We start from the raw sequence: 21098 nt of genomic DNA, 5'->3' as shown, positions 1-21098 counted from the left end.
CACTCCCTGGTGTCCATGCACATTATTCCTCTTGGTCATAGGACACAAACCCAGAACTCACCGACCTGTGGGCAGCAGGAATGAAAAGAGCTGTGACATGCTCCCACTCACCAGACTATGGTAGAAAGACAGCTGTAACATGCTTCCACTCACTGAGCTACAAGAGTAAAGAGCTGTGACTTTTCTTGCAGACTCAGACCTTGGGACTTCCTGAGCAAGAGCTGTAACACCCCTTGGGGCTCCACGATTGCTAGCATCTCTGAGTTTTGGGGTGCCACTGCGTTCTCCTCATCTAGACACTGGTGCCCAACATGGAAGCTGCTCATGGCATGCCCAATCCCGCTACAAGCTGAGCACAGAGCTGTAGCGGGCATGGGATCTGGGCCAGTGCACAAGCCAAGCACAGCCTGACAGGCCAAGCAGGTGGAGCGAGCCCAGTGGGCTGGAGTGAGGCCTCAGGCAGAGGCAGCAGCGGCTGCAGAGATTTCTGGCTGATGAAGCAGCACCGAAGGAATTCTGTAACAGAATGAGCCTTGCTAAAAAAACTTCTAGGTGCTGCTGCTGCTGCTGCTCTGCAGACCATAGTTTGAGAACCACTGGCCTAGTCTACCCACCTGCCCAATGCAGGAATTCTTGGCACAACAACTGTAACATCTCTGTGATATAGTCCCAGGCTAAGCCATTCTAACATCAGGGAGCTTAACTTACAAGGTAGCCCAGCACTTTCTTAGGCCACTCTGGGTGACTAGGGTGGGGGTAGGTGGTAGAGTCAGGATTCAGCTTTCTCAGTAAGGGCACCTGCACCTGGGCATCCTTGCTCTACTACAGAACAGGAGAGCTTGCCACTAGGAGCCACTGAGTGTCAGAGTCTGTAAGATCTTCATAATCAGCCAGCCCAGTGGTTCTCATCCGAGGAGCCCCTGTACCCAGACCTCATCCCAGACTGAGTAAATCAGAACCTCTATTTATTTAAAGTTCCCTGGGTTATTTCAACAAGCAGTCAGGGCACAGACCCACTGAATGGGTCTCTCTCCTTCACTTTAAATATGATAAATCTGAGGCCCAGAAGGAAAGGGCTCTGAACCCTCCAGCAGATCAGCCCACCTCTTCTTTAAGCTGCCCTATTCTTCACAATTCTAGAAACAGCAGAAGTTTCATCAATAGATAATATTTTCAAAATGACAATGAGAATTGTCATTTATTATTGCTTATATTAAGGTTTCATTTGCCTGTGAGCTCTGTGACAGCAAACACTTACATGTAACTTTCCTGGGTCCCCAAACTCCTAGGACATGTCACGTATCCCAGTCAGTAACTCTTGTCGGAGTAACTCTTGGATCTCGACCCTTCACCACATTCCACCCTCAGGTGCATGGAGTTCCCCAGAGCAGCTCCCAAGCCACCCACATGGGAACATAAGTTACTGGCAGAGGATGAACTCAACTCTTCTGCACACCTACTTTATGTGGTGGTTTAAAATATGTTCAAAAATTATTTGACACTCTCTTCACAAAGTTGAGCATAATTCACCTTCCTTTGAATGTGGCCTGGACTCAGTGGCTCACTTCTAATGAAGAGAAAGAAAAGGACAATGACCATGCCATTTCAGAGTCCAGGTTGTACAGGCACTGTAACTGCTCGGTTGCTCTCTTGGATCATGACAATGACATACTCCCTCCAGTACGTGCCCTGGAGGGAGGCAGCTGCCGTGTGATAAGCCCCTACGGAAAGACCTACAGAGAGGAACCGATGCCTCCAGCCACATGAGTGACCTTGGAAACTGACCCTCTAGCCCAAGACAAGCTTCCAGACATCTGTGGCCCTCACCAACACCATGACTGCAGCCTCGTGAGAGACCCTGAACTAGAACCACTCAGCTAAGCAGCTTTCAAATGCCTGACACAAAGAATCTGTAAGCAAATAAACCTTTGCCGTTTTAAGCTTCCGAATCATGGGGTGGTTTGTTAGAGGCACAGATAGTGAATACATCTTGCTGCCTTGCTTTTTAAGCAAAAGCACTCGTACATTTTAGGATGTTGAGAGTGCCCAAGATGAACATGCAAACTCCTCCTCCTCCAGTTCTCACAGAGGGAGGATAAATACATGCATCCGGCAGTTCTACTGGGTAAGCAGAAGGTGGAAGGCCCCCGGAGCAGTACTGATGGACAATGGAAAGGCAGATGTGTTTGGGTTTCCAAGGGAATTTCAGGCATCTCAATCAATCATCCAGCTACTACCTGATGCCAGGCAGAGCAGGGAGCAAGGGAGGGGTATAAAAGAAGTTCTGTAATTGATTTAAGTTTCTGCCCTAAGGTTTACTAGTATCAGAGGAGGCAAGGTTCACACAATGGACATTATTAGAGAATATGGCAGTTTATATTCTAGTGCTGTTCCATGGAGCAGGGCCAGCAATAAACACCATGAAAGAGACAGAGAAGGCAGAACACCCCTAAGTGACTCCAGGAACAGACGTCTAGGATGGTTCCCACTGTAGGGCAAGTTTCGCTCAGAGACAAACAGCAGATGGAAGCAGGAAAAAAGCAGCTTGGCCTTAGCCAGCCAAAGGTTGATGGAAGTCCCCCTGGGCATTTGTCCAAACATTTTTAGCAACCACCTAGTAGGAGCATGGGCATGTCATTAGCAAAATGGAGCAGCCTTGGGGGAGGTATTCAGGCCATATGTCTTCCCCTGATCAGGGTGAACTTTGCCCTTAGTCACACCCATTACTTCCTGCTCTTACCTGCCCTTCTCACCCTAGGCAGCCGCTGGCTTTCAATCCTACAGCCCATTCCCACATCTGCTGTGTTGGTTTTGAGAAGCAAAGCCACCTCAACAAAGGTGACCTATTGCTTGATGCCCCTACTGCTGAGAACAGACTCTGTTTGCCAACACTGGTCTTCAATCCCTTTGGCGTGACCCCTGCCTCCTCTTCCTCCAGCCTACTCAGGCTTCTGATGAAACCCCACAGACTGAAGGAGGAAGGGGGATGACAGGGGAGGTGGAGTCTGCTGAGATCTCTGCTAGGTTCCCTGGGTACTGATGGGACCTGTTGGAATGGATTTCCTCAAGAGCTACTTAGAGACGTATGAATTACTGTGTGATGAAGAGCCCTGTGAGAGGAAACCACAAATCAAATTTTTATCACCAAATTGAAGAGAGTAGTACCATGAGTAAAATCCATCACTGTTGCTTTCTTTTAAGATGGGCCAGGAATGGATGAGAACTCACTCCCCTCCTAACACTTTGCACTTGTCCCTAGCCAACAATTAGCCCTCTGTTACCCTCTTCTTGATTTTCTTCATGCACACCTGGTGTGCAACTGTGATGGGCATGGAGTCGGTCTCACCTATTTTGGACAGCCCTGTTCACTCCATAATGCCCAGGACTGGCACCATCCTGAGGGTACCTGAGAGACTTCCCTGGGTAAGCCCCCAAATTGAAGAGGAATAGGCCTGGGAGGTGGGGAAATGTAGCTGCCAGCAGGTGGCTGGGCTATGACTCAGGTCTTTTAATCTGCTCTCAAGGTAGAAGCGTGACTCCCAGCTAGTACCAAAAAAGAAGACAGAACAGGCAGAGAACAGTTCCTCCCCAAACTCACCTAGGCTAAGGAGGTGGGACTGCCCCACTCCACTTCCACACATACCTCTCAAGTGGTTGCATTTTTGTAACTCATCTGCTGGGGAAGCGTAATTGTTGCTGCCTGGTGCCACTCCAAAAGCACACACAGTATTTAAAATCCTGAGCAGAGGCCAAGAGTGATGCAAGGACAAAATGATTCACAGGCCATGCACCCTGCAGCCTTATCACTTCCCATGGGGTCTCCTGTGATAGTCTCCTGTGTCTCCTGCACGTGCATGCATGTTCTCTCTAGTCCATTTTCCAACTTGCAGGCAATTAGCAGGCAAATCTGATCACCATCCTCTCCTGCTTACACCCCTCAAAGACTTTCCTTGCCTTCAGATCAGCTCCAGCTACTGTGCTCCAGTCTCTGCCTGCCTGTCCAGACTAAGCTGCCCCTCCCCATGAAATTCTTTACCCCAGTTATCCTAAGCCATGTATAGTTCTCCATGCGAGGCTTGCTCATGTTCTTTCTCACCTCTGCCCATGCTGCTCCAGGGATACTGCCCCACTTTCCCCTGGCAAACACCAGGTCATCTTCCGAGATTCCTCCCAGACACATCACGTGCTCCTGGAAGCCTCCTCTAAGTCACACTCCCTCCTGCCCATGTTTGTCCCCTGAAAGCCCCAGGTGCTCCCTCTACAGAGCATTATGGGAGTAGTACTGTGCTGTCCTTTTAGTAGTCCATTACTCACCCCAAGACTAACCACTCCATGTAGTAACGGCATCTTCCTCTTCCTTACAGCAGCAAAGCTTGCACAATACCTAGCATGCAGTAGGTGTTTCACAATTTAAAAAAATCAATCTATCAATCTTATAGTTTGCTGTAACCATTATGTAGATTTGCAACAATCATATAATTTCCTTTTCCTTGACCAAACAGGCACCATCTGGCATCACTATGTCCTTCCCCCTAGACCAGTGGTTCTCAAATGGTAGTCCCCAGACTAGCACCACCAGCATCACTGGACAGGCGTTAGAAATGCATATTCTCGGACCCTATCCTATACCTACTGAATCAGAAACTCTGAGGGTTGTCCCAGCAATCTGTAGTTTTAACAAGCACTCCAGGTGATTCAGATGCACACTCAGGTTTGAAAACCACTCGCGTGGAGCCTTCGAAGACCCTTAGAAGCAGCTCAAATTTCATTCAATGAGCAGCTTCAATGAACTCTCTGGCCACTTCCCCTTTTCCAGGAGAGGTGAGCCTCTCACAGTTTAAAACAGCTGCATTCACCTGGGGGCCAGATGTAGAAATACGGCCCCTCCCCTTTCTCCTTGGCCTAAACAAGAATCACCTAGGGAACAAAGGAAACCAGGCAACACGTGCACTCTGTGCTCCAGGGAGCTCTCTCTCTGTTGAACCCTGGGCAGCGCGTAGGCTCTAGGTCGACACTTGCTGAACTACACAGAGTTCACCTAAGGCTAAATCTATGGCTGGAGCTCCTTAATGTTACAGAAGCCAGTTTCTGGTTATTTTTCTCCAAATAACAATGTTAGACACATCAGGAGTGTGACAGGCAGATGTGCCACTCCTATCACTGCAGATACAAGGAACAGGGCAATTAGGAAGATCTTGGCTGTCAGTTTCAGCTCAAAGTTCCACTGGTAGCCACAATGAAGGCTGTGGTTGTGAGCTGAATTTATTAGGTTTTGCTGCCTACCCTTCATCCAAATCACAGCATAACATATTCAGGCCTACGGAAATGTCCAAAGAACCAGAAATGCCCAACTTTTTTAGCACTAACGTTTTTATAAACTCTTCTATTGTTTCATGTGTTCTTATTTTTATTGAGCACAAGATAACCCTGGTGTTTTTGCTGCTTAATGCAGGGAATTGCAATCTTGGCTGTATATTTGAATCACCTAAGCAGCTTCACAAAAAATCTGATTCCCAGACTAGACGGCAAACCGATTAAACCCTAGTCTCTGGAGTGAGACGCAGACATCCATATTTTAAAAACACCCCAGATGATTCTAACATGCACTTAATTTGGAGTTTTAAATAAAACTGATGTCTGGACCCCACGCCACATAAATCAGAATCTCTAGGGCTGCAGCCTGGGCACAAATGTGTAACCCAAGCCCTCATACACACATGCATATGGTGTGTAGGGAGTGTATGCAAACAGGTACATATACACTCCAGGTATTCTAATACAGCCAAAGTTGAGAACGACAACACATACCATTAGTTCCCAAACTTGTTTGCACTTGAGAATCATCTTTTTAACATTCCAAACCTCATGCTAGACCCCAGAACAATCAGATCACAAGCTCTAGGGCAGTGAGCTGGGCACAGACATCAATATTTTGTAGGGTCCCCAGGTGATTCCAAGGTGCAGACAAATTTGGAAAGCACAGCACAGGCTCCAAGCTCCAGGAGAGCAGGGTCTGTCTTGTAATTTTTACTGTAACTCTCCTACAGCACCTACTTTTATTTGTTAAACTGAATTGAATTTGTAGAGGCCTCCATTCTCGTGAGGTCCTTTCCAACTAGGCCTACTTGCATTGGTGCCACCTAGGAACCTATGAATCCAGAGCAGAGCTTGGCATAAAAGGAATATGCTTCACACAAACTGCATTATACTGCTTCATTAGTAATTCCTGTCCTAGGGACTTCCACAGACCTGACACTTTGTTATTTCATTATGTTATTTAATTAAAAATGGAATCTATTATGCCTTTTTCACATTAGATGTTGGTAGAATTTTTTGTTTTTTTTTAACTTTAATTTTAGATTCGGGGCATATATGCAGGTTTGTTATATAAATAAATTGCATGTCACAGAAGTTTGGTGTACAGATTATTTTGCCTCCCACATAATAAGCACAGTACCTGATAGGTAATTTTTGGATCCTCACCCTCTTCCCTCCATCCTCAAGCAGGCCCCAGCGTCTGTTGTTGCGTTGTGTTCATGTGTACTCAATGTTTAGCTCCCACTTATATGTATGAACATGCAGTATTTGGTTTTCTGTTCCTTTGTTAATTTACTTAGGATTTACTTAGCTCCATCCACATTGCTGCAAAGGACATGATCTTCTCATTCTTCTTATGGCTGTTAGTGTTCCACGGTGTACATGTACCATGTTTTCTTTATCTAGCCCATTGTTAATGGGCATTTAGGTTGATCCCATTTTTTGCTACTGTGAATAGTACTGCAATGAACATATGTATGCATGTGTCTTTACGGAAGAACGATTTAAATTCCTTTGGGTATATACCCAAAAAAAGGATTGCTGGGTCAAATGGTAATTCTGCTTTGAGTTCTTTGAGAAATCACCAAACTGTCTCCCATAACGGTTGAACTGATTTAAATTCCCACCAGCAATGCATAAGCATTCCCTTTTCTCCACAACCTCACCAGCATCTGTTGTTTTTTGACTTTTTAATAATAGCCATTCTGACTGGTATGAGATGGTATCTCACTGTGCTTTGGATTTGCATTTCCTAATGAATAGTGATGTTAGCATTTTTTTCGTATGCTTGTTTGCCACATGTATGTCTTCTTTTGAAAAGTATCTGTTCATCTCCTCTGCAAACTTTTTAATGGATTTCTTTTTTGCTTGTTGATTCATTTAAGTTCCTAATAGATTCTGGATGTTATTGATAGACCTTTGTCAGATGCATAGTTTACAGATATTTTCTCCCATTTTGTAGACTGTCTCTTCACTGTTGATGGTTTCTTTTGCTGTGCAGTGCTCTTTAGTTTGATTAGGTCCCATTTGTCAATTTTTGTTTTTGTTGCAATTGCTTTTGGCATCTTCCTCATGAAATCTCTGCCTTACACTTTTTGATAGTGTCTCCCTCTTCGGAATTTCTTTTGCTGTTTCTCCTTGGGGTGGCTTCAGAGAAAATAAAATAAAATAAGCCTTTCCAGCTCTCTGTTCTCAGCATGTTTAAAAACTGGGAATAGCTTTTGACTCAGGTGCCTAGGAGTGAATTTAGAAACTGAGGTGTTGTCTTAGTCCGTTTGTGCTGCTAAGACAGAATACCTGAGATTGGGTCATGTATAAAGAACAGAAATTTATTTCTCACAGTTCTGGAAAACCAAGATCAAGGAACTGGCAGGTTCAGTGTCTTGTGAGGGTCCAGTCTCTGCTTCCAAGGTGACACCTTGAACCCTGCATCCTCCAGAGGAGAGGACACTTCATGTCCTCACATGGCAGAAGGCAGAAAGGCAAGAAAGGGACTAAGCTTCTTCCATTAAGTCATTTTATGACAGCATTAATCTATTCATAAGGACAGAGCCCTCATGACCTAAACACCTCCCCGAAGGCCCCACTTTCCAACACTGTTGCATTAGGAATTAGGTTTCCAACCCATGAATATTAGACAGCACATCCATGGCCTCTGCTCCTTGCTGAAGGAGGAGTTCACTCACCAGGTCAGAAACAGCTCCTATTTTAAGAAGGCTGCAGGTGAGGTAAAAATTACCATTAATCCCTCCTTTCACACTGATGCTGTGCACCTGGATTTACCCAAGTGAGGGTGATTTTTCTCTATTGCAAACGCACCTGGTGTGGATACTTATCATCACAAGGATTCCTGCTGTGAATTCCTTTGTGGACGTGATGTTTATACAGCAGGTTTGCTTTAAGAGGAGGTAGAGCTGCAAAATCACTCATTAAAACTTGGAAAAATAAGCTTGGTACAGTATTTTCTTTTTGAGAGTTTTAAAACTCTCTTCACATTTGTAGTTTTAATTTAGCATGACCTGATTTTTGCCAGCATTGACCACCTAAAACTTGACGGCCAATCTGTATAATAACGGTTGCAGCAACAGGAGGGCTCGGCTAGAAGTGAGGAGAACTGGGCTCTGTATACCATGTCACCTCTAATTCCTTGTGGGACCTTTAGAAGTTATTTGATCTTCAGGTTCCTCATTTGTAAAACAAGAGAATAAATACTCTCGATGATTCTTCCAACTCAAACCCCTTGTGATTCTAATTCTCTTGTGAACAATGACATTAGTCTTATAGAAAGGGCTTTGTTTTTTCCTTTTGTTTTCCTAGAAATGTATAATTATTTGGAAGAAAATATCTTAAATTCCATTCCATAAAAGGAAAGACTAAGGAATGAATATATGTGCCATAATGTACTAGACACAGTAAGGCTACAAAAAGAGAGACAGCCTATATTGCTGAAATTAATGAGGAAAACAATCATCTAACCATGATTCAAGACAGAATGAAATAGATGCAATGATACAAAACCAGAGAGGAGGTAGCTTGGAGTATTTAAAAAAAGAATGTCCAGAATAAAGAACAAAATTATTTTTACCAGGGATAAAACAACGCCGATGTGGAATCGAAAGTGGCTTCTAGTCCTGGAATACTAGAGAACCAGGTAGTAACTATATCATCTAAGACAAGCCACACATCTTCCCCTAGCTTCAGTTTTCCCCTCTGTAAAATGGAAATCATATAATACTGGCTCAAAATACCAGACAGCGCCACTAGGAGGCTCAAAGAAGACATTGGTATTAGAGGACTTTACAAAATGGTGCAGAATATAAGTTACACAAAAGCATGGAGGATATATGTGAACTATATTGACCACGTTCCTATAGATTTTGGTCTGATGATGAATAAAAACCAGAATTTCTAATGAGAAAGCAGTCTAGAACAGTGGTCCCCAACCTTTTGGCACCAGGTACCAATTTCATGGAAGACAATTTTTCCGTGTACAGGGGTGGGTGTGGGAGATGCATACAACTCACCATGATGTAGAATCAGTGAGAGCTCTGAGCTTGTTTTCCTGTAACTAGACAGTCCCATCTGGGGGTGATGGAAGACAGTGACAGATCATCAGACATTAGATTCTCACAAGGAGCGTGTAACTTAGATCCCCCGCATGTGCAGTTCACAATAGGGTTTGTGCTCCTATGAGAATCTAATGCCACCACTGATCTGACAGGAGACGGGCTCAGGCAGTCATGCAAGCAATGGGGAGTGGCTGTAAGGAGAGATGAAGCTTTGCTGGCTTGCCCACTGCTCTCCTCCTGCTGTGCGGCTTGGTTCCTAACAGGTCACAGACCGGTACTGGTCCTGTGGCCCAGGGATTGGCGACCCCTGGTCTAGAGGTTAAATTCACAAGAGGATCTTATAAACTGTGGCTTCTTTTTTCTCCACCTTCTTAATTCTCTCCTTATTTACTTAAGTATGATTATTTAAAATATCAAATAGTAAAATATAAACTAACAAATCCCTTCCCTCACATCAATCCTCAATCACTTCTTACTTTATCACTACTAACAACGTCTTGTGTGTCCTTCTAGGAAAAAAGCTTATGACTGCCCCGTAATCGTAACTGCACATGCTCCTGCATGTGTCCCCTGTATTGACAGCTATACACCTGCTTTTCTAGGTATCCATTACTGGAGAGGAAAGATCTTATTTCAAATAATCTAAGTTTAAGGCAATATAGTTTTAGATTACTGAAATCTGACAATGCTTTTGGTGGTGATAATTAAACAATAATGCGATTATTATTTATTATCAATAGCAGAGGTGGAAGAGAAAATTAGAAGGTTACTTAATATATTATGGAAGCCAAATCCTGAACTCAAATTGTAGAGTAAAACACTGTTGTTTGTTGGTTAATGAAGGGAGAAAATTCAGCACATAATAGGTGGATAGATTTTTGATTCTGGGAATCTGCTTCTGAATAAACCTGAAAGAAAAGCCAATGGATTTTTTTTACTGCCTCTAGTTCATTCTCATTTCAGAACATTGAGAATCTTATGAGAATCTCAGAAGAAAGACTGCTCATAAGAAAGGAGGGGTTTCAGAATTAACAAATTCACTGAATAACTTTTGAAAAATGAAAGCGTATAGACATTTGGAAACAAGACTTCGAGCTTTTAACTAAAGTACTTCAACCGAGAGCGTTATCACTTTGGAATCACCCAACAAACTTAAGAACGACCTGAGTCTTTTTTCTTTTGTCCTTAGTCTCCATTCAACTCAAGAAAATAGTAAAGTATAGAAAAATGGACAGTTATTCAGGCTACAACATACCCAGAACTACTTACTAGATATATTCTCATTCATACTGTAAAAAACTCTCACTCCTATTCTGTGTACACTAACGTTCTTCTCTGTGTCATTTTGATGGCACATATTTCACTGGCTTTATTACACAGCAGATGGCTGGGTCGTTAAAGCCCTCTTCGAGTCCTACACTGTAGGCATTGAAACTTCATAATAATTCATAAGACATTTTTCATTTTTTCACCTCTGATCTGGAAAGCACAAGCAGTCCACCATAGTTACACCACTGTTACATATTTCTCACCTCCTCTTCCTATGTGATTTACAGTAATCATCTTCCTTATTCTCCTCTTACAAATAAAATCATTTCAGATTTCTGAACTTCTCTGTTCCTTTTTTTCTAGTGAATGAGCTATAATACTTCACCATTCTGAGTTCTTTAAAGGTTCCGGACACTTGGTAAAAAGCCCACCACATACTGAAGGTGATGTCATGGTCTCTGATAAGTACAGGAATTTGCTCAGCTAACTTTGTCTGAACTCTCTGTGGCTTTCACATATATTATTGAAAAGGCAGCACATTATCTCTTATTAGCAGACAAGATGGTATTGAAATGACTGGAAAAAACTCAAATCCACATAAATGGAAAATTTGACAAAAGAAACACAGTAAATGGCCCTGATGGTTCTCAAATAACTATACCTCTTTAGAAAAATCACCTTAAGAGCCCAAGTTACTGATAAAAGAAATTTGGGCTTGTACCTAAAGTGAATCATGTTGGAGGAATTAATTTACTTCATCTCAGGCTGAAAGTTTTCAAATGTCATGGTTCATAAATTCTTATGGCTGGTAGGGCTTTCTGACCATTCTGCCTCCAAAAATAATCACGGAAGGGCACATTTTCCAGGAGAACAGAAAATTTGCCTCTTCAAAATTAATTAAGTCATTTATCATTTCTTCCAAAGGATCGGTCACAGTCTAGAATTACCTGGGAGTGGGGTTACAGATTTGTTCTTTTATGGACAGTTACTGAAATCTAATTGGAGGATTTCTATTTCTAGCAATATGGTAGACTAATTTATCTATAGTCCTTCCTATGTGTGAAATATTGTGAAATTAAAAATCAGCAGGGTAAATTATTGTGGAATACATAAAAGGCTCCATGGTATAGGGTGGTCTCCAGAAAGTCAGTGGGGATACCTCCCCCTAAGACAGGGCCCTTTCCAGAGGGGCACACCCACACCTTCCTTCTCTTTACCCAATGACTACATGCCTGAAGGGTGAGGGAAGAGAATGCGGTTCCCTGGGCAGACAGTGATTTTCTGAGGGGATAGCTCAGCTCTAAGGTTTCCAGGGAAAAAGGTACTCAAAATAAAATAAAAGCTGCCACCACCCCACTCCCACACCCCAAAAGCCAATGGAGGCTGTGGTAAGGTGGAGGATGAGGAGTTCCCACCACTCAAGCTCCCTTTTCAAACTCCCAACCTTTTCAAACTCAGGAAATACACTTTCCTTTTTGTAGACTTCTCTGGCTTCTTGAAAGTTGGGGGAAGAGCTGGAGGAGGTAAGGGGAAAATAGATGTGGCTGCTGATCCCAAGAACACGTGGTTGAGCATGCAGCTTCTAAAACCCAGAAACTATCATAAAGCTCCAAACCTTAGCATCAAGCAGAGTCATCTGAAAAGGCTATCTTGACTTCTTAGCCTGGACCTGATGGTTCAGCCTCTACAAGGAATTGTCTGGGCCATGTAAGAGAAGTTCTGCCTTCAACATGAACATTTTGGGGTCCAGTTTGAGTGGAAGGAACTTGCCCAGCTAAAATACAGCCTACATTTTTTACTTCTTAACAGCTGCTGAAAGAGAAAGCATCTTCCTGCCTCAACACTTCCCTTGGTACTAAATTCTCATCTTTTGCAGGACAGTATAGGTGAGAAGAAAGAAGCAGGTTAGAGATGGGGCTCCAGGTAGCACTCCTGTGACTGCCTTCTCAGCCAGGTCACCTGCCTTATTAGGAACAGCCTGAGGAATTAGTCTCATCAATGCAGGGAAATATGTCTACATGTGGCTATATCCAGTTAGTGGAAATGTATCCATCCTAACTTCTGCTTTCCAGCTGCAACTAGGGTGTTGTGTTGGGAGCAGATAAAGTTCTCTAGTCACAGTCAGGCAAAGAGCAGCTGGTCACTTGTGTTTCTCTCCTGTCAGTCTCTAAGATGGATCTGACTGGGTCCCAACTCCTGCCAGCAGTGGTGAACTGGGTAATTTGAGCCAACTTTCCCGGTGAACACAACAAAGAAAGCTGGATGAGGTTAACAACAAACAACAAACCTTCCTAAAAGCACCACAAAGCTAACAAGATAGGGAGGAATTTCAGGTTTAAGATGTGAGAAAAGAAATAGATCGAGACATGTGGGCCTCAGTACTAGGGGCCACTTTTACCCAGTTGGAGGGGCTTGTCAATCCAAAACGGGAAGCCAGGAAGCTGAGCAGCGCATTGATGGCCTCATGGAATCAAGAGGCCAGGGCCTCACTAAGGCCTGGTAAACCACTTTACACTTAGAGTAAGACCCCAAAGGGCTTCAAGCTTGCCCAACCCACCTGATTTTGTTGTTGTTGTCGTTGCTCTGCTTCATTTCATTTTGGGCTTTTAGCAGCCTGAAGCCATGGTTTTTACTTTCTGTCTCTAGTTATAAGTGGAAAAGAGGGATGAGGAAGGGGCTTTACTGGCCCAACCAGAACCAGAAACTAAGAACCCATGACTGTATTCTCTCCCTTGGACACCCCCGATAGACCCTAGAAGTAAGAGAGAACAAAAAGTAAACTAGTCTGGCTTCATGTCATCTGGGTGATCCAGAAAATCTGAGGTCCCAAAATTGACCCACTATTGCTGATATCCCAGAAAACCTTAAGAAGTTAATTAAAAATTCTCTCTTGAACTCCTGTCATCTTTATTATGATTATCCAAAGTCTCAAATTATCAAATGTCCTGAAATGTTAAATATCACTAATTATATGAAGCACTATTATTTTATGTACCAGTGAAAAAGAAAAAATGCTGTCAACTATCTCTCCATCTAAGCTTGCTTCAGGAACTAACACCCAGCTCTACGACTAAGAACAAAATGTTTAGCCTGAAACATGGCACTGGAGATGTTGGAATCATCGAACATAAGGGTTGAGTGGAATTCCTTATAAAATAGCCACTATACCTATGAGATCAGAGGTTATTGTTTTTCCTTTTGACAAATGACTTTCTATAGAAAGGTTATTTTAAAAAAACACTACACTCAAATAGATAATTAACCAAAACAACAACAACAACAACAACAAAAAAAACCACACACACACACACACACACACAGAGAGAAAGTTCTATAAAAAATCCTATAGAAAAATGTTTAGCTGTATTGGTAAGCAAAATGTAAATGAAAGCAATAAAGACACTTTTACTTTGTCATATTAGTAATTACAAAAACAAGTATGTTATCAATGGTGTGGTGAAATTTCATCATTTATAGCATGCTATCAATATAAGGTAAACTGGTACACTATTTTGGTAAAGCCATTGAACACAATGCACACACATCCTTGGCTCAGTAATTTCACTCTTTGGGAATGTATACTAAGAAAACAATCCAAATTGTAGAAAAAGCACAGACACAAAGTTGCTCACGCAGTGATGGCAGGGAGAAATTAGGACCAAACTTAATGTTCACTAATAGCAAAATGTTGTGGTAAATTAACGAGCTTCTAAGGATTGAATTATGCAGCCATTAAAAATTAAGTTCACAACAATGAGAACACAAGGACACAGGGAGGGGAACATCACACACTGGGGCCTGTCAGGGAGTGGGGGTTAGGGGAGGGAGAGCATTAGGAGAAATACCTAGTGTAGATGACAGGTTGATGGGTGCAGCAAACCACCATGGCACATGTATACCTATGTAACAAACCTGCACATTCTGCACATGTACCCCAGAATTTAAAGTAAAAAAAAAAATAGCATCAATAACACTCTGACATTGTGGAAAGACACAAAAAAATTACATTCACAAAGAGTTTATGTTCACAAAAATTATGTTCACAATAACACATACATTGTTTATTCTAATAAAAAAAGGCAAGAACAATTAAAATTATACATACAATATGGTCTGAATTGTTCAAATGAGTTTGAAAATGAGCCGGAAAAAACACTAAAAATAAACATAGCAAAATATGATTGAGATTAAAGTATCACAGGATCACAGGTAGGATGTGTTTATTATTCTTGCCACCTTCCATAATGAATACATATTACTTTTTTAAATAGACAAATAAATGTTTTCATTCTAGTTATTTACTGTAAAGATGATACAAAAGCAATAAAAGAAGTTTTATAAAATAATCTCATTCCACCAATCGAACCATCTCAGTTTTTCTGTGATTGTTTCAATACTGCCTGTGTTTACACACACCTTTGGCATAGATGTAATCAGTTTGAATTAATGAGTAGTTCTCTGAGGATCAGGTGCCCTGGAAATAGACAAGTTATCAAACCCTTTTCCTGCCTAGTCTCCCTACACCGACACACTCTACAACCAGGAAGACAGAAGAACGGTATCCCAGCAGCACTGAGTGACAAGGGGATGGGGTGAGCTCCTGGCTCCTTGCCCCAGCCTCCCAGCTGATCTCTGTGTGACCTTGGCAAGCCATCTAACCACTTTCAGCCTCAGTTTCTCCAATTATTCAATGGGCAAGCAGGGCTGTCCAGAAACCCCTAAAATCTCTTTCAGGTCTAATTTCTGTGACTGTGTGCACATTTGACCCAAAATCTCCAAACAGGTCTCAACTCGAAAAATTTTATACAAATCAAACCTGTTTAAATACAAATGAAAGACGAGCAATGCTTTAAAGGAAATCTCTACCACAGCAAATCTTCATGTAGAATGTTTCTTATTTCTTATTTTTAATTTTTGTTAAATCTAGACATTGATATATTGCCAGATCAGTCTTGTGCAGGGCCAGGCATTTATATTTAACATTTCTACACTAAAGCAACAATTAGAACATTGTCTTCCTCACTGAAGCTACGGTGATCTAAACTAAGGAAAAAGATGAATTAATGAGAAGTCTGAATTATAGTTTCATTTGTAAAGCCTTATTATCTTAAGTTCTTAAATTCATACAGTCATACATCACTCTGAGAAATACATCATTAGTCAATTTCCTGGTTATTGGAACATCATAGAGCATACTTAGACAAACCTGGATGGAATCGCCTACACACTCAGGCTATATGGTATGGCCTATTGCCCCTAGGCTACAACTCTGTACAGCACGCTACTGTACTGAACACTGTAGGCAACTGTATCACAATGGTATTTGTACACCTAAATATGTCTAAACACGGAAAAGGTACAGGAAAAATATAGTATTATAATCTTACAGTTTCACAGTCCCACATGCAGCCCTTCATTGACTGAAATGTCATTATGTAGCACATGACTGTACTTAAATTACTTGTCCCCCCAAAATAAGGGGGCAAGTATTTCCTGCCTGGCCGGTTTTAATGCAAGGACGTCTCATCCCAGGCTCAGGTATTCCAAAAGAAAAGTTTGAATCAATGTACTCCTATTATAAACTCTTCAAATACCATTAGAGTGACCTGAAAAAGAGTTTCATTCACTTCCCGAGGCAATAACTTCAGCACTGAGCAACCTCGTTTATAAGGTGCAGTAAGTTACTACTACCCACTAGTGGAACGCAGAGCCTCCTGCTAAACCGGAATGAACCCTGCCCCTCATTTCACCTATGATGCTGCTAATGTGGACCTGGGGTTGCAGACGATATGGAAGTTCTTACTTTTGAGGGTAGGTGTTAACAGAAATACAGGTCACCCCGGATTTAACAATTCCATTTTGATCTGTGCTTTCAATTTAAGTCAACACTTTGAGAAGCTTCTCTTAGCTCCTATCAGTCATAGGTAGGACTAGTTTCCTATTCTTGCAGACACAGCTGTCCAGTCATTCCTCAAAACCTTTCCCAAAGACTGCTTTCCCACGAAGCTAATGAAACTTAAATTCAGAGCCCATCATTTGTCCTCGCCAGACCCTTCCAAGGCCTGGGAGGTGTCCTAGCAATGTGCTCCCCTTATCATTTTGTCTTTTCCTTAAAGAGGGCCCATCAAATTACATAAGCACCAAGTCCACCAGAACTGAATCCTCCTCTGCCATTTTCCTCCCTGGCTGGTGGTTTACCAGGCACTGCTCAAGTAGCAGGCTGGGAAGATCTTGTGGGTAATGCAGTTCTGCTACCCACAGTTCTGGTATATAAATCAGCCACACTAGAAAAATTTGAGGTTTCATGCTTCAAAAGATTAACTTAATACAATAACCAGATTAGGATATGAGGTCTGAAAAAAGAGGTATTTATTCTAATTTATGAAGTTACTTATATGAAAAGTTCTGCCATGTTAATTACACATGTATTAGTTTCTCTTTATTGAAAAGAATTGAATTACATTAGATAAGGCCTCTCTTATATGGCATGATACATAATAACCAATAACCCTTAGAACAGTGGTTCTCAAGTAGCAGTGATTTTGTTTCCAAGGCGATACTTGGCAATGGCTGGAGACATTTTGGGTTGTCACAACTTGGGGAGCAGGCTGGTGTATGGTGCTCCTGGCATCTAGGGGGCAGAGGCCAGGGATACTGTTAAGCATCCTGTAATGCACAGGACAGCTCCCCACAACAAAAACTTATCTGGCCCATAACATCAACAGTGCCCAGATTGAGAATCACTGCCTTAAAATAATGGGCACATGTAGGTAAGGAAGCAAGGATTCTCCCTGCAAAGAATAAAGCTTTAAACTTTGGAGTGGAATGTATGAGGGCCAAGCTGGCAGGTGGCTCACAGAGAGCCACTATCTGACTTCAACCACTGCACCATGATAAACAGCAATGAAGCCTCCAGACTTTCATGAATCATGGGACTGCAAGGACCCTTGCCAAGACTGGCTACGTGAGGAGGCGGTGGTTTCAGGAGCACCAGGAAAGGCACTTTGCCTCCCCAATTACCTCTGACACCCACTTGTCTGTGCCTGACATTGTCTCATGGTGAACACAGCCTTTCATTCCATAATGAGGCTTAAAGTGCAAAGACCCCTGGAAGAGAGAACACAGTGACCTACATTCGTATTCAAGAGAAAGTGACTGATGACAGATTGGTTTTCCCCTGAGACCAGTTTTCATACCGTGAAAGGCTCTGAACAGCTGAAAGTGATGGAGAGGAAGAGCAGACAGCAGGCCCTGATGAGGCCAGGAAGGGGTGAAGAAATGGGCAATAGAGGTCACTAAAATAAGTGTCACCTACCCTAGCGACTCTTTCTGCCTGAGCCTGCAAGGAGGGAAGGATGTAGAGAAAAAAAAAAAAAAAAAAAGTCACATTCTTGGCCTTGAAGAAGATTACAGTCAAGTTCAGCTCAGGTGAAAAAACTCCAGGAATGCTTGAAAGAATGGCTGAGATGCAGGGCAGTGCTACCCCACAGCCAGGACAGGAGACCAAGGTCCTGGCCAGCTGTGGGATCATGCTGAGCCTCAACTGGTTGTGGGTGATGCCCCCCACCTGACACCTATCATAGTCCTTGACACAGTAAAATATTCCAGCAGCACTTGTGTGTTGAGTGAAAGGAAAGTATTCCAGAGGAAGATCTATCAAATGCCTAAACTACTCTAAAGACAATTTGTTTTCCTTGACACCTTTGCCAACACTATTTCCCTCAATTTGGGAGGAAAGTCTTCGTTAGTTGTCTTTGCCCATCTGAATCCTATTTCATCTTGCAAAGCCCATTTGTTTTCTCTGTAAATTCCTGACAGTTTTTCCCCCTTTTCTTATAAGCACATTCGTCTAGTACTTACCATATTTTCTATGTATCTTTCATAATGGGCTTACGTACAGAAAAGATTTCAGAGAGGCTTTCAAGTTCACAACAAAAATACTGTAATATAGTTTTTTTTATAGACAATTAAAAAGGGAGGTCTCAGAAATAATTTAGGGAGAAAAAAAATCATTGTACCAAGAAGCTGGGATAAAGCTGTTACCAGGAATTTCCAGAGGCCAAGGCAAAAAGATAAACATACAAGGCACGTAGAGAGTTCTCAATGTCTGATAAGAGAAAAACCACAGTTCCATGTGGTGAGAGTATTTTTTATGTTAAATTCCAGGAGGAATTTGCTCCTGGCTTTTTATATATGCTGCCCAAGTTGTCATTTTACATGTTTATCTCGTGAACCAGAGTTCTTTAAGACAAAGACTACATCTTAGACTACGTTTCCCTGATAAATGCCTATACTGCATTGTAAATACTCAAATATTTGCTAACGGATATGATTTTCTTGCCAGTCTGGATATTCCAGTGCATCTCAAGATCCTGATTATCAGAGTAACAGATTCATCAAATCTCTTAGCAGGAAAACTATTTAATTCCAGTCCTAGGGCCCCAGCCATGGGCAATGATGGGACTTAAAGACTCTCTCACACCAACACCACTGGTATCAGTTTGGAGTAAGGAGCTAGAAGGTTCAGCTGGCCCTGTCTTCACGCTTCTCTCTCCCTTCCTCTATTGGTTCCTTCCTTGTTTAGGAGGTGTCTTTTTGTCTGTCCGTCTCCAGCACAGATTCTCTGTCCCTTTGAGCATTAGGGCTTTGCCCTTTGATTCCCTGTGATAACTCCATGGAGCTTTACGCAAAGAAACTGACTTTTCTAATGCAAGGAAACTGAATTGGAAAGAGGTTCCAGGCAAGACTTTTTACTATTCAGCCCTGCTCCTGTCTGACAAACCCTCAAGCATAGAAGTGTACCCTCAAGTGTAGACGACCAGCCCTTCATGTACCACACAAGCGGTTCGGAAAGGCTAAAATGCAGGTCACTAAAGGAGTTGAAGACTCAAGGGTCAGAAGATATTATATTTTCTCTCCCTTGTTTCTATCTGTACCCCAAAAGTACACTGGGCAACCCTTCAGCAAAAAAGCCTGGTGCACTTAGTAGGTGCTCAGTAAATATCTATTAGAATAAGGTCATAGCATAGCTATCTTGAACATAGTAGGTACTCAATAAATATCTGTCACATTGAGAACAGTCATGACACTTCACCTTTGCACGGGGTAGGTGCTCAATACGTATCTATTCAATTGAAAAGTTTGTAGTATACCTGCTTTTCACACAGTAGGTGCTCAATAAGTATCTTTTACATTAAGGTTATTGTAAGATAGCTGCCTTGCACACAGTAACCTCCCAGTAAATGGCTATTGAACAGTTGCGGACACTCCTCCTTAGAGAACCCAGGCAGGGGTGACATTAATCAACCACCAGGCACAGATCCATGAATGGAAATGCACGTCTCGAGGTAGTGCTTTCCAGAGTGCTGGAAAGGCGCGTGACAGTATGCGGCCGCTGCGCTCTTTCGGGACGCTGCTGACCCACTGCTGGCTCCAAGGTATCGATTAGCGATCAGAATCCATTCCCCACCCAGGGGCGGGAAACAGCCGCCTCCTCCAATGGTCATCTCGGGGCCGCATCTGGAACTCCCGCCACAGCCCCCTCCCTGGCATCCGCCCACCCCGGCTTTACCTACGATTCCAGCAAGTAGCAGGCAGAACAAAAGCAAAAGCCGGTCGGACTTGCGATTGCTTTTCTGATAGAGAGCAACCCGGGAGGAGGCTGGGGGAGCCGGCCCGGGACCCAGGATGTCAAACCCGAGCCGCTGCCCTCTCTGGCAGGCTGGAGCTCTGGGTCGCCAAGCGGCGAAAGCGGCGGAGTCCCCCCACTCCCCTTCTCCCAGGGGCTACCGACCGGGAGTGTGGGCGCCTCGGTCGGGTGGCGAGGGGAGAGGGCTCTGTATCAACCCTTGAACAAGGAAGGGAGAGGCTGGAGGGGAGGATAATCGGGGACTGGGGCAGACCCCGCAACCGCGATCCAAATCTGAACTCGCAGTGTGAACCGCCCCTCGGCGACCCCAAGCGCTCGGACTGTCCCTGGGGGGTGAGGTCCCCTCGCGGGGCCCGGCCCCTGCATCCTCCTTCCCTAAACACACCGCAGGGAGCCCAGCTGCAACCTCCCATCCCAAACGGGTCGGGGACAGCACCGGCGCGCGGTCCGCGGGCGAGGAGGTCACCCAGGGCAGACGGGCGGGTCTCGCGGGAGACCCCCGCCGCTCGGAAACTCGCTAGTTTGGCAGTGGCTTGGCCTGGGGGGCTTACTGTTAGGGTGAGGTGGGGAGGCAGACAGTGCGAGGAAGTCTCATCTCTTCCCCGCTTCTCCGGAGCCCGCCGAACTCCGAGGGGCGCAGGCGGCGGGAGGAGAAAGCCAGCGGAGGGGGAGCCACTTACCGAGGCAGAGCCCGAGAGCGCGGCGGCCCGGGCACGAGCCGCCCTTTGTCTGCGGCCGCGTCGCCGGCGCGCTCGGCCAGGCCGGTCCCAGCCCTGGCGCGCGGCAAGCTCCCG

At 43.7% G+C, this 21098-nt stretch overlaps 1 protein-coding gene across 4 annotated transcripts in view; it reads right to left on the bottom strand.

Annotated features, from left to right (window-relative positions):
• MAPK4 (mitogen-activated protein kinase 4) overlaps positions 1-21092 on the bottom strand; it is a 178710-nt gene extending 157618 nt beyond the window's left edge. For 3 of the 4 annotated variants that reach the window (XM_017877536.1, XM_017877535.1, XM_017877543.1), the window contains exon 1: positions 20985-21092. The gene's annotated coding sequence lies outside the window, so the exon portion shown is untranslated. Of the gene's footprint in view, positions 1-6457; positions 6476-20984 lie in introns of those variants that run through there. The other variant, XM_017877542.1, reaches the window with a different exon arrangement.
• Positions 21093-21098: the final 6 nt, after the last annotated feature.

Source organism: Rhinopithecus bieti, unplaced genomic scaffold (genome assembly GCF_001698545.2).
Source record: "Rhinopithecus bieti isolate Rb0 unplaced genomic scaffold, ASM169854v2 scaffold_9976, whole genome shotgun sequence".
In the NCBI taxonomy this organism is placed as follows: Eukaryota; Metazoa; Chordata; class Mammalia; order Primates; family Cercopithecidae; genus Rhinopithecus; species Rhinopithecus bieti.
This window is presented reverse-complemented; position numbering and strand designations above follow the sequence as displayed.